The following is an 11,008-nucleotide window of genomic DNA, read 5'->3' on the forward strand; positions in this document are numbered from 1 at the left end:
TTTGGTTGACCTCTAGAGTCTAACCTCTTTGCATTCGGAGCTTGTTTCACCGGCTTGGAATGGTCCTTTAGGCCTCAGTTTTTCCCTCATTGGGACTTACTTAAACCAAGATGCTTTGGGGCCAGTGCTAGTTTCCTAGATAGTAGAGGAGAGCGAGGAAGGAGTGGAGAGTCTTTTCAGTCGCTTCATTATTTTCTTCAAACCACGATGTTAAAGCAAGGACAGAAAAATTTCAAGATTTCATCCCTTCACAGTCCTCTGAAGGACAAATCTCACAAATACAGTCCTTGCCCTGAAGATGGTCACAAGCAAAAGGGGTAAATGATCCTCAGGTTTAAATATAGATCCAAAAGACAAGTACTTGACAATAGAAATTTAATCTTTAATTCTTTGCAGACAGGCAATTTAGAGGTCAAAGTCCTAGTTGTAGTTTTATTGTAAAGGATGTTCGTTTATTAGTATTTATAAGAGTATGGTGACTTCTCTAGTGGAGAGTGTCTAAACTGGACTCTCAGAGGTAGTGGAGAGCTATGTTGTAGTAAGAGCAGCAGCCCTTGGACTCTAGCACGTGTTTTGTATGTGACCTTGGCAAGTTCAATTAACCTCTTGGAGCTTCAGTTTCTTCTGTAAGGAATGGAAAGAACATATGCCAACAGGTATTTGTAAAGCACCATATAAATATATGGGCTTAAATTAAATGCTTTGTGGGACGGCTATTTGCCCAAAATAGACTACTACCAAGTACGCAGTTCATTAATTCATACTCAAGAAATACCTCTTCCTGGCAGTGAGTAGTGAATAATAAATTAAGGGGATGAATTCTAAGAAATTGTTATGACTGTCAATAGAGGAATAAACATGAACTCAATTAATGAATCTGGCCAGACACGGTGGCTCACACCTGTAATTCCAGTACTTTGGAAGGCCAAGGAGGGAGGATTGCTTGAGGCCAGGAGTTCTAGACCAGCCTGAGCACAAGCAAGACCCTGTCTCTACAATAAAATAGAAAAACTAGCCAGGCATGGTGGTGCATGCCTGTAGTCCCATCTACTCAGGAGGCTGAGGCAGGAGAAGGACTGCTTGAGCTCAGGAGTTTGAGGTTGCAGTGAGTTATAATGAAGCCACTACACTCTTGCCTGGGTGATAGAGTAAGACCCTGTCTCAAAAAAAAAAGAAAGAAAAAAAAAAAGTACTCCTGGCAGGTGGGAATAATTTAAAAAGAAAAGGAATCTGCAGATAGTCTTTTTAAAAAAATCAGAATATTAGCTAAAACTTTATCTTTAGAAAAACCAGAAAGTGCCAACAGAAGGATATAGTCATCATCCTCAGGGATTTCTAAGCTGATTTCTCAGAGGCATCCTGGGAGGTTATGGAGAAACCAGGGCCCCAGCAGGCAGAGTCCATCAGCTTGTGTTAGGCTTTGGGGACCTGAAACACAGAAGGTTCTGCAGTCACAGAGCTTGAAAAGCTGTTCAGCATCTTGGGTTCTTTGGGGCCTAAGTCACAGAGGCCTGAGCTATTATTATTTCTCAGATTTATGTCTCCTTGATGCCACCATCATCCCATGCTTGGGAACCACACAGGTATGAGTCACTCTCTCTGCTTCTGAATACAGCAGTTGACCCTTCAGAATATGATTCATAAGAATTTAAAGTTATATGTATGAGAGTAAGGTTCAAGTACATGGATAAAACATGAAGCCTATGAATCTAATCACCTACATTTACCAGGTATATTGGACAGGGTCCCAACAGGAGAGAGTGCTCAAATAATGAAGGGCTATTTTATTTTATTTTATTAAATGCTAGTTAAGTGTAGCAATGGGAGTGGAGAAGGAACAAAGGAATCTGTAACTGATTGTGATCAATTAGTTGTAAACACCACTGCACTGGGACCAGCCACTGAAGGGCTATTTTTAAAAGGTATGGGCAAGGGATAGGTTAGTAACTGGAGGCTAATAGCTGCCTTAGGCCTGAAAAGACAAAGGGAGGTAGTGGTTACTAGAACCTGGAGGGGAAGATTACCTTGACAGGAACAGTGACTTTTTTTTTTTTTTTTTTTTGAGACAGGGTCTTGCTGTCGCCTGGGCTAGAGTGCAGTGGCATCATCATAGCTCACTGCAACATCAAAGTCCCAGGCTCGAGCGACCCTCCTGCCTCAGCCTTCCAAGAAGCTGGGACTACAGGTACATGCCACCATGCCCGCTTAATTTTTAAAAATTTTTTGTAGAGACAGGGTCTTGCTCTCTCTATGTTGTTCACGCTGGTCTTAAATCCCAGCCTCAAGCAATCCTCCTGCAGCCTCTGCCTCCCAAAGCGTTAGGATTATGGATAAGAGCCACCATGCCCAGTCTTCTTCCCAGTTTCTTTCTTTTTTTTTTTTTTTTTGGAGACAGAGTCTCGCTCTGTTGCCCTGGATAGAGTGCCATGGCATCAGCCTCGCTCACAGCAACCTCAAACTCCTGGGCTCAAGCAATCCTCCTGCCTCAGCCTCCCGAGTAGCTGGGACTACAGGCATGCACCACCATGCCCGGCTAATTTTTTCTCTATATATTTTTAGTTGTCCATATAATTTCTTTCTATTTTTAGTAGAGACGGGGTTTCGCTCTTGCTCAGGCTGGTCTCGAACTCCTGAGCTCAAACAATCTGCCTGCCTCGGCCTCCCAGAGTGCTAGGATTACAGGCGTGAGCCACCGCGCCCGGCCTTCGCAGTTTCTTAAATGCAATGAGACGAATTAAACTACCCAAGGCCAAGTGAAGGGAGTTTGCCCTTCTGACAAAAGGGCAAATTCCAGAGGAAAGAACACTAATTAATTAACTCAGTGTAGAAACTGTAGTTTTTTTTTTGTTTTTTTTTTTTGAGACAGAGTCTCACTCTGTTGCCCAGGCTAGAGTGAGTGCCGTGGCATCAGCCTAGCTCACAGCAACCTCAAACTCCCGAGCTCAAGCGATCCTCCTGTCTCAGCCTCCCGAGTAGCTGGGACTACAGGCATGCACCACCATGCCCGGCTAATTTTTTCTATATATATTTTTAGCTGTCCATATAATTTCTTTCTATTTTTGGTAGAGATGGGGTCTCGCTCTTGCTCAGGCTGGTCTCGAACTCCTGAGCTCAAACGATCCGCCCACCTCGGCCTCCCAGAGTGCTAGGATTACAGGCGTGAGCCACCGCGCCCGGCCGAAACTGTAGTTTTTAGAATGGAGAACAATTTTTACAAGTGCGTGACTAGGCAAAGTCAATCCTGTTTTTGCAATTATATAATGAGAATGATACCCACCTTGCAAGACAGGTATGTATGTGTGCATGTAAAGTGCCTATCTCATTGCTAGACATGTAGCAAAAGCTTAAAGCATGATAGCTATTGTTATTATTTATAATACTGAGGCTGGGCATCGTAGCTAGGCTAGTGGCTCAGGCCTGTAATCCCAGCACTTTGGGAGGTCGAGGAGGGAGGATCACTTGAGGTCAGGAGTTCAAGACCATCCTGGGCAACATAGCAAGACCTTGTGTCTGCAAAATGTAAGAAAAATTAGCCAGGCATGGTGGAGATGCCTGTAGTCCCAGCTACTCAGGAGGCTGAGGCAGGAGGATTGCTTGAGCCCAGGAGTTCAAGACTACAATGAGCTATGATTGTGCCACTGCACTCCATCCTGGGCAATGCAGCCCTGTCTCTAAAAAAAATTGGACCTCTCCCAAACATCACTTTCCTTTACAGTAATAAATTCCTTAAACTTTAGGACTGGTTATAGGAGCAGAGTGCAGCCTCACACTTTTGCCCAGAGGTCCTCTACAGTTTTAACTTATACTCTGTTAGCTATCAGACATCTTGCACAAACCCTACATAGGTGTAGGTATCACTAGGTTTGCTAGTCAGTCACTTCATTCTTCTCCTATATATTCTACTGTTGATCTCCTTGAAGTAGAGGGCTCTCTTTTACAGCAAAAGAAAATCTTAAGAAAGTTGCCTTAGTTCATGATTTTTCCCATCATTTAAGAATATCACCCATCAGAGAACTCTAGATTCCTCTCTCTCTAGTTCCCTCCAACCTTCCCATCTTCCTAATGTCTCTCACCAGGACTTTAATTCAATAGGCCTTTTAGTTCTTTGCTTCTCAAGGCTCAAGTTCCTGCTCTTCTTCTCTCAGCACAGCCAAGACCGTATATATATTTATGAGGTACCTGTCAGAAATAATTTGTAATTGATATATGCACAGTATTTGCTGACTGTATGTATTTACCAAAATACATGTAGCCTAGTACATGGCAGTTGTCTAATTTCCTAAATATTGACTTGGAGAGCTTGCCTTGAGCTTCTAGTTGTCGAACACAGATGCTTTTATGTGTTTGGCCTTGGTATCATCCTCCTTTTTTTTTTTCTTTTAAAGAAAGGCATCCTTATTACCAATGGAGCTTCTTTTGAGAACACTATATACTAGATGGGGACACCCACCTAGCTAGCCAATCAGTCCATTCAACACTGGCTCTCACTGGGGATTGTGCTACTACTAGACTGCTCCTGGTATTTTCTTAATAAATGTGTGCTGAATTTAGAGTGAGATAGCAGCAAGCACTCTATTAACCAAGAATAGCTGAGAAGCCACTCTTTCCAAGTCTCCCTGAGCCTGATGTTTTCTCCCCCTATATCTCAGCATTGGCTTTACTCCCACACAAAGCACAGAATCATTTTTTTCAGGTACTGTTCTCATCTTTTGGTTGTTTGCTTTTAGGGAAGGGGGTGGGGTATAAAAGAGAAGGAAGGAAAATGTACATTTAATAGGCCAGTCAAAAAGCTCTCTCCATTCTCACTTCAATTCTTACCTCAACTTACTCTGCCTATCAAGAATACCAGACTGGAGGCCAGGCGCGGTGGCTCATGCCTGTAATCCTAGCACTCTGGGAGGCCAAGGCGGGCGGATCGTTTGAGCTCAGGAGTTTGAGACCAGCCTGAGCAAGAGCAAGGCCCCATCTCTACTAAAAATAGAAAGAAATTAGCCAGACAACTAAAATATATACAAAAAATTTAGCTGGGCATGGTGGCGCATGCCTGTAGTCCCAGCTACTCGGAAGGCTGAGGCAGAAGGATCACCTGAGCCCTGGAGTTTGAGGTTGCTGTGAGCTAGGCTGACACCAGGGCACTCTAGCCCGGGAAACAGAGTGAGACTCTGTCTAAAAAAAAAAAAAAAAAGTTAAAAATATATAGAAAAAATTAGCTGGGCATGGTGGCGCATGCCTGTAGTCCCAGCTACTTGGGAGGCTGAAGCAGGAAGATCACTTGAGCCCAGGAGTTTGAGGTTGCTGTGAGCTAGGCTGACGCCAGGAGACTCTAGCTGGGGCAACAGAGTGAGACTCTGTCTCAAAAGAAAAAAAAAAAAAAAGAATACCAGACTGAGGGGTGGGTAGCTAGATAAGGAAAAGGCAGAGGGTGTGAATGAGTTACCCTCTACCTCCAGTTTGCTCAATGAGGTAGGGAAATGTTCTTGAGGTTTATCTGTAATCAGAGAGTAGATAAAATTTTTACCCAGGAGATAAAAAAAAAAATTCAGTGACACCCTGCAATGGTAAGACTTTGACATTTTATTAAGAAACATCTTTATTTTAAATGATAGTACAAAAATTGTATATGTAATATAGATCTGTATAAGTATATATACATACAAATTCTCATACACACACACGAACTTACTCATCAGAATCAAACCCTATTTTATCCTAAATAGAGAAGAGAAGTATATTTAAGTTTTTCTAAAAACACACTGTATATAAAGCCGTCAGACAACCTGAAAAACTGAAGACATTGTAAGAACAATCTAGGCACATTCCCCCCTCGACCTGCCCCCAACACACACATAAATTGCCTTGGCAAAAGGAGAGCCCATGGGCAAAGCCAGCAAAGAGTGTTGCTACCATTACTGTGGATAGAACAGACGCCTGAAACCAACTGGGAAGCCCAGGATATAGAAGGTGACCTAGATTAATGCTCAGAACAACTCCTCAAGATAAACAGAAAATATATGGTAGGGAGGGAGGGGAGTAGAGAGAGAAAAGACAAAGCTCATAAATTAGAAATGACCTACTAAGTTCTAGTGCTTGGGAAAGACTCAATGAGGTAAAAACAATGGGGTCACAAAAGCAGGAGGGGGAAGAAATAGGGAATTTCCTGCCATTAACAAGCCAATTGCTACTGTAGAGTCTTCGCATATCACCCTACCCCCAATCCTAGAGAGGCTAAAATATAAAAAAATAAAAATAATGAAAGGGCAGCACCAGAGGCTCAAAGTTATTTAATTCCAATTCACATCCTTCTTGCTCCTGGTCTCTTGTTAAGTAAATTGGCATAGGAAATAGAGTACTAATTCAGAAGAGGGAAAGATTCATTACATAAAATGGAGATGGATAAGAACCTAGAGTGCATACAGGTGGTCGTGACATATATTCCATTCTAAAGCTCCTTTTCTAGCCATCTAGAGCTGGGACTGCATAAGAAGTGGAGAATAGGAAGGCTTCTCCAATAAATTAGGACAAAAACTGATTCCCACTTAATATTAAACTATGAAGAGGAGTTCACTACATGCCTCAAATGTTCTAAGCTCTGGAGGTTTATGATGTTAAGAGAGAGCCACACAAGTTTTTTCAAAATGATCATGATTTTTCAAAATGATTATTTCTAAACTGGGAAAGTAGATGTATAGAGTCTGTTCCTTCTGCAATGGCCCTCTATCTGGGGTTTCCTTCCTGTTCAGAGGTGTAAGATATTTTGTGAGTACCAGTCAAAACTGCTTCCACAGGAGTGGAAAGGAGGCCTGCCCTGTGGAGGGGCAGCTCGGTCTCTATCCCTGATACTGCTCTGAATCTTTCAGCACACATGGTGTCATCACATATACTAAACAAATCCCCTTTAAAGCAAGGTACTAGCAGGGTGCAGTACACGCCTGTAGTCCCAGCTACTCGGGAGGCTGAGGCAGGAGGATCACTTGAGGCCAGGAATTCAAGGCTGCAGTACACTGTGATTGTGCCGGTGAATAACTACTACACTCCACCCTAGGCAACATAGCAAGACCTCTTCTCCAAAAAAACAAAAATAAAAGCCAGGTACTGGTTCTCTCTGGAGCCTTACTCCTCGGGTTTTTCTGTACTTCCAGGTAAAACACATTTCTAAGAGAAGGGCCAAAGTAATGCTTTTTCGTTCTCAGTCCATGCTTTTTCTTTGAATCCAAAGAAACTCTCTCTATGTGTTTAATGAAATAAAAATATTTCCAGGTTATACCAGGTACTTTAGAGTTGAATCTCAAAAAAAAAGGGAAAGGTGGAAAATTCATAAGTATTTACAAACGTATCCCCTAACATACACTTAGCAAAGAGGTATAAAAAATGCCCTAGTCTGGGAGGGGATGGGTGTACACATTCATAATGAGTGCGATGTGTACCGTCTGGGGGATGAACACGCTTGAAGCTCTGACTCGGGGTGGAGGGGGAGGAGGGCAAGGGCAATATACGTAACCTAAACTTTTGTACCCCCATAATATGCTGAAATAAAAAAAAAATGCCCTAGTCTACAAAATTTGACTCCAACTGGAGAGCCCTCTGGTCAATTCATTTCTTTTACATCAATGTAAAGAAAGAAAGTCATTTTGTATGCCAGAGATTTCTAACATTACTGAGCAGACCCAATTTTAATAATGCAATGACAAGGCTGAAGAAGGGGGAAAGGCAATGTGAAAAAATAACCAAATGCCTATTTGACAGAGCAAAATAACATCCTTTAAGGCACTGAGTTGAAAACATAAAAACCTAAAAGTCAGCCAGCTGAGTAGTCCCAGCTACTTAGGAGGCGGAGGCGGGAGGATCACCTGAGCCCAGAAGTTTGAGTCCAACTTGGTAGCATAGCAAGATCCCATCTCTAAATATAAAAAATAAAAATAAACAAAACCCCTAAAGCTAAGGTCTCCAATATTTCAATTAAGAGAACTCAACTCTGGCATTATAATTAAGAGATCCCACAGAGGTAGTGATGGGAAGGGAATGCACATCTATACATTTATAACCAATTTCCCTGAAACTAGGAACAAAAATAGAAGTATTCAAATTTATTTCTTTCAGCTGGGCGTGGTGGCATGCGCCTATGGTCCCAGCTACTCGGGAGGCTGAGGCAGAAGGATCGCTTGAGCCCAGGAGTTTGAAGCTGCAGTGAGCTCTGATTGCGCCATTGCACTCTAGCCTGAGCGACAGAGCGAGACCCTGTCTCAAAATAAATAAATAAATAAATAAATTTTGAAAAAAAAATTTATTTCTTTCTATTTTGGAGACAAAGGCTTAAGACCAAAATGCAAATGTAGAGTCTAAAATTCCTGATATTAATACTGATATTGTGGCCAGGCACGGTGGCTCACGCCTCAGCCTCACTCTGGGAGGCTGAGGTGAGAGGATGGCTCGAAGTCAGGAGTTCGAGACCAGCCTGAGCAAAAGCGAGACCCCATCTCTACTAAAAATAGAAAGAAATGATCTGGACAGCTAAAATTATATATATTAATATAAAGTAGCCGGCCATGGTGGTGCATGCCTGTAGTCCCAGCTACTTGGGAGGCTGAGGCAGGAGGATTGCTTGAGCCCAGGGGTTTGAGGTTGCTGTGAGCTAGGCTGACACCACGGCACTCTAGCCCGGGCAACACAGCGAGACTCTGTCTCAAAAAAAAAAAAAAAAAAATTGCTAAAGCAGCTTTCTTTTGAAGTAGACAACCATCTTAAGCTCCAAGTTTCTCCTCAAGCACCAAGTTGAACTACTTATCTGTTATTTGATTCTCAATAATCCAACCTTGCCAATAAGACAGTTGGAATCCTCTAACCCAGAATATCTAAGCAACATTTTCCCAACTTCCATGATTGATCCAGAAAGATATGCAAAATCATAAAATGGTATTGCCATTAACACATTCCCAAATTTAATTTCTAACTACTTCAAGGCATCCTGATCTACCATTCTCACCATGGCAATAAATGGAGATCAAATCCTATTTCCCTTCTCTGGGATGCTAAAAGTTCTATTCCACATAAATAAGAATGGATACCTTTTTCCTACCCATCTGTTTTCATGTATTTCCCTTCTTTCCCTCCCTACCCCAGCCTCTCCTCTATGTCCGAGACCCTATCATCAAAAATGACTTGGCCTGTATCAGAGATTTTTTTTTTTGGTGGGAATGATAACTTCCACAGAAAAGAGAGTAACTCCTAAACAGTTCCTCCCAAAATGAGGACTCTGTATGCTCCAAAGTAAGTGTTGGATGGATATTCTCTATTCCCAGTTAGCAACTACCCCAGAGAGTGAGGTGGTTGGGCCTGGATTTCTTCTGCAGAGTTAACCTCTACCCCCTTAATGAAGGTGGAGGGGGTGTGGGGAAGGGGAGGAATTAAAGTGAACATATACACCAAGAACATAAACAAAATATATCTAAAATGATACTTGGTTCCTTTATAGTTAGGCTAAGGCTCCAAAATGCCATACATAGCAGCTTATTGTTAGCACCTGGTTCCCAAAGGGACTCAGAAAACAGAAAAACATTGCAAATGGGAACAAGATGATTTGATAGCGGATACCACAATTTCATCCTCACCCTTACCTAGGCTACTCCACTGCATTTCCCTGTATTTCTCCAACAACCCAGAATGACCTCCAATCATCTGGGAAGTGCTCAATACTCAGATCCATGGAGAAGACCTAGCTAAGGTGGCCAGTAGCCAAGATTAATTTCAAAGTTGATATTTTTGCCTATAAACTTCTAATAGCCAATTCTGTTTGTTAAATTTGGTTTGGGGAGTTATGTTTTCAGTCTATTTTGAGCCCAAAATGATTCTGCACCTCTGGAACACTGCAGCAAATTACTTCACTAATCAAGGTAAACAGAACCATGTTCACTGTCAAGTTTTTTCCCAAATTAAAAATGCATGTTTTCCCCATGATCACTAATTAAGAAAACCATATTCTAAACAGTCATTCAAATGTTTACTTGGCACATTTCCCTCTGGTTTCTTCTTCTAATTTATAACAAAGCAAGCAAGCAAGCAAGCAAGCAAGCAAGCAACTCCAGAATGATGAGGGCCCAATTTGAAAGGCAATAACCTCTGTAATGTAACCTGTCCACAACCTCTCTCTCTCTCTCCACTCATAGTCCATTTCTTTGGGGAAAAAGCCATCTTGACATAAAAAGAAAACCCAGCAATGAACCACTTTCCAAAAGTCTCTGGGCAGAGGGAATAGGCTTAGTGGGAGAGCAGGGAAGAAGATAGACAAAGTGGCCAGAATCTTTGGTTCTTTACTTTATGACACTGGTAGTTCTTATTCCCTTTGTCAACATACACTGAACACCTGTAAGGCACAAAGCTCTGTACCAGGCCCAAGCTTAAGGAAATAGAGCAATTTACTCATCCAAAATCAAATGGAAATAAAACCATACAACACTATTAGCATTTATCTCCACTCCTCCCTTTTTTTGCACATAGGAGGATAGCAAGTAAGCACCACAGAAAAGCAAACTTATATTCTGAATGACACTTAGAAAATTCAGCAAAGTTTTATAAAATAGAGTTTGAGCTTTATATTACATAAATAAATGTTTGGAAGCAAGTTTTTCTCACAACAGACTACACTCCTGATTGTAATTTTACAAAATCCAGCCAGAGTAAAGTCTGTATCTCAAGACCAGAGTTTCATAGCCCCGCAGGCCTCTTTTTGGCTACTTCCTAGCACTGTGGAAACACAGCCTGAAGGATTCTAGTTTTCTATATACTTCTCCCACATGAACAAGTTTTTTTCCTTTCTAGTTTTTAAAAACTCTATTTCAGTTCTTAAATTGGCATCTGAGCTATGGATACATAGCAGATACAAATTTGTCAGGCATTCAAAAATTTCTTTTCTGTGAAATTAACTCAAGATAGTTGGGAGTTCCTGCTCCTCTGGACATGGAATATATTCCTTTTTTCTTTCCCAAAGCTTGCCTCTAGGCTGGGCGCGGTGGCT

This window comes from Eulemur rufifrons, chromosome 8, assembly GCF_041146395.1.
Source record: "Eulemur rufifrons isolate Redbay chromosome 8, OSU_ERuf_1, whole genome shotgun sequence".
NCBI classification, from domain to species: Eukaryota; Metazoa; Chordata; class Mammalia; order Primates; family Lemuridae; genus Eulemur; species Eulemur rufifrons.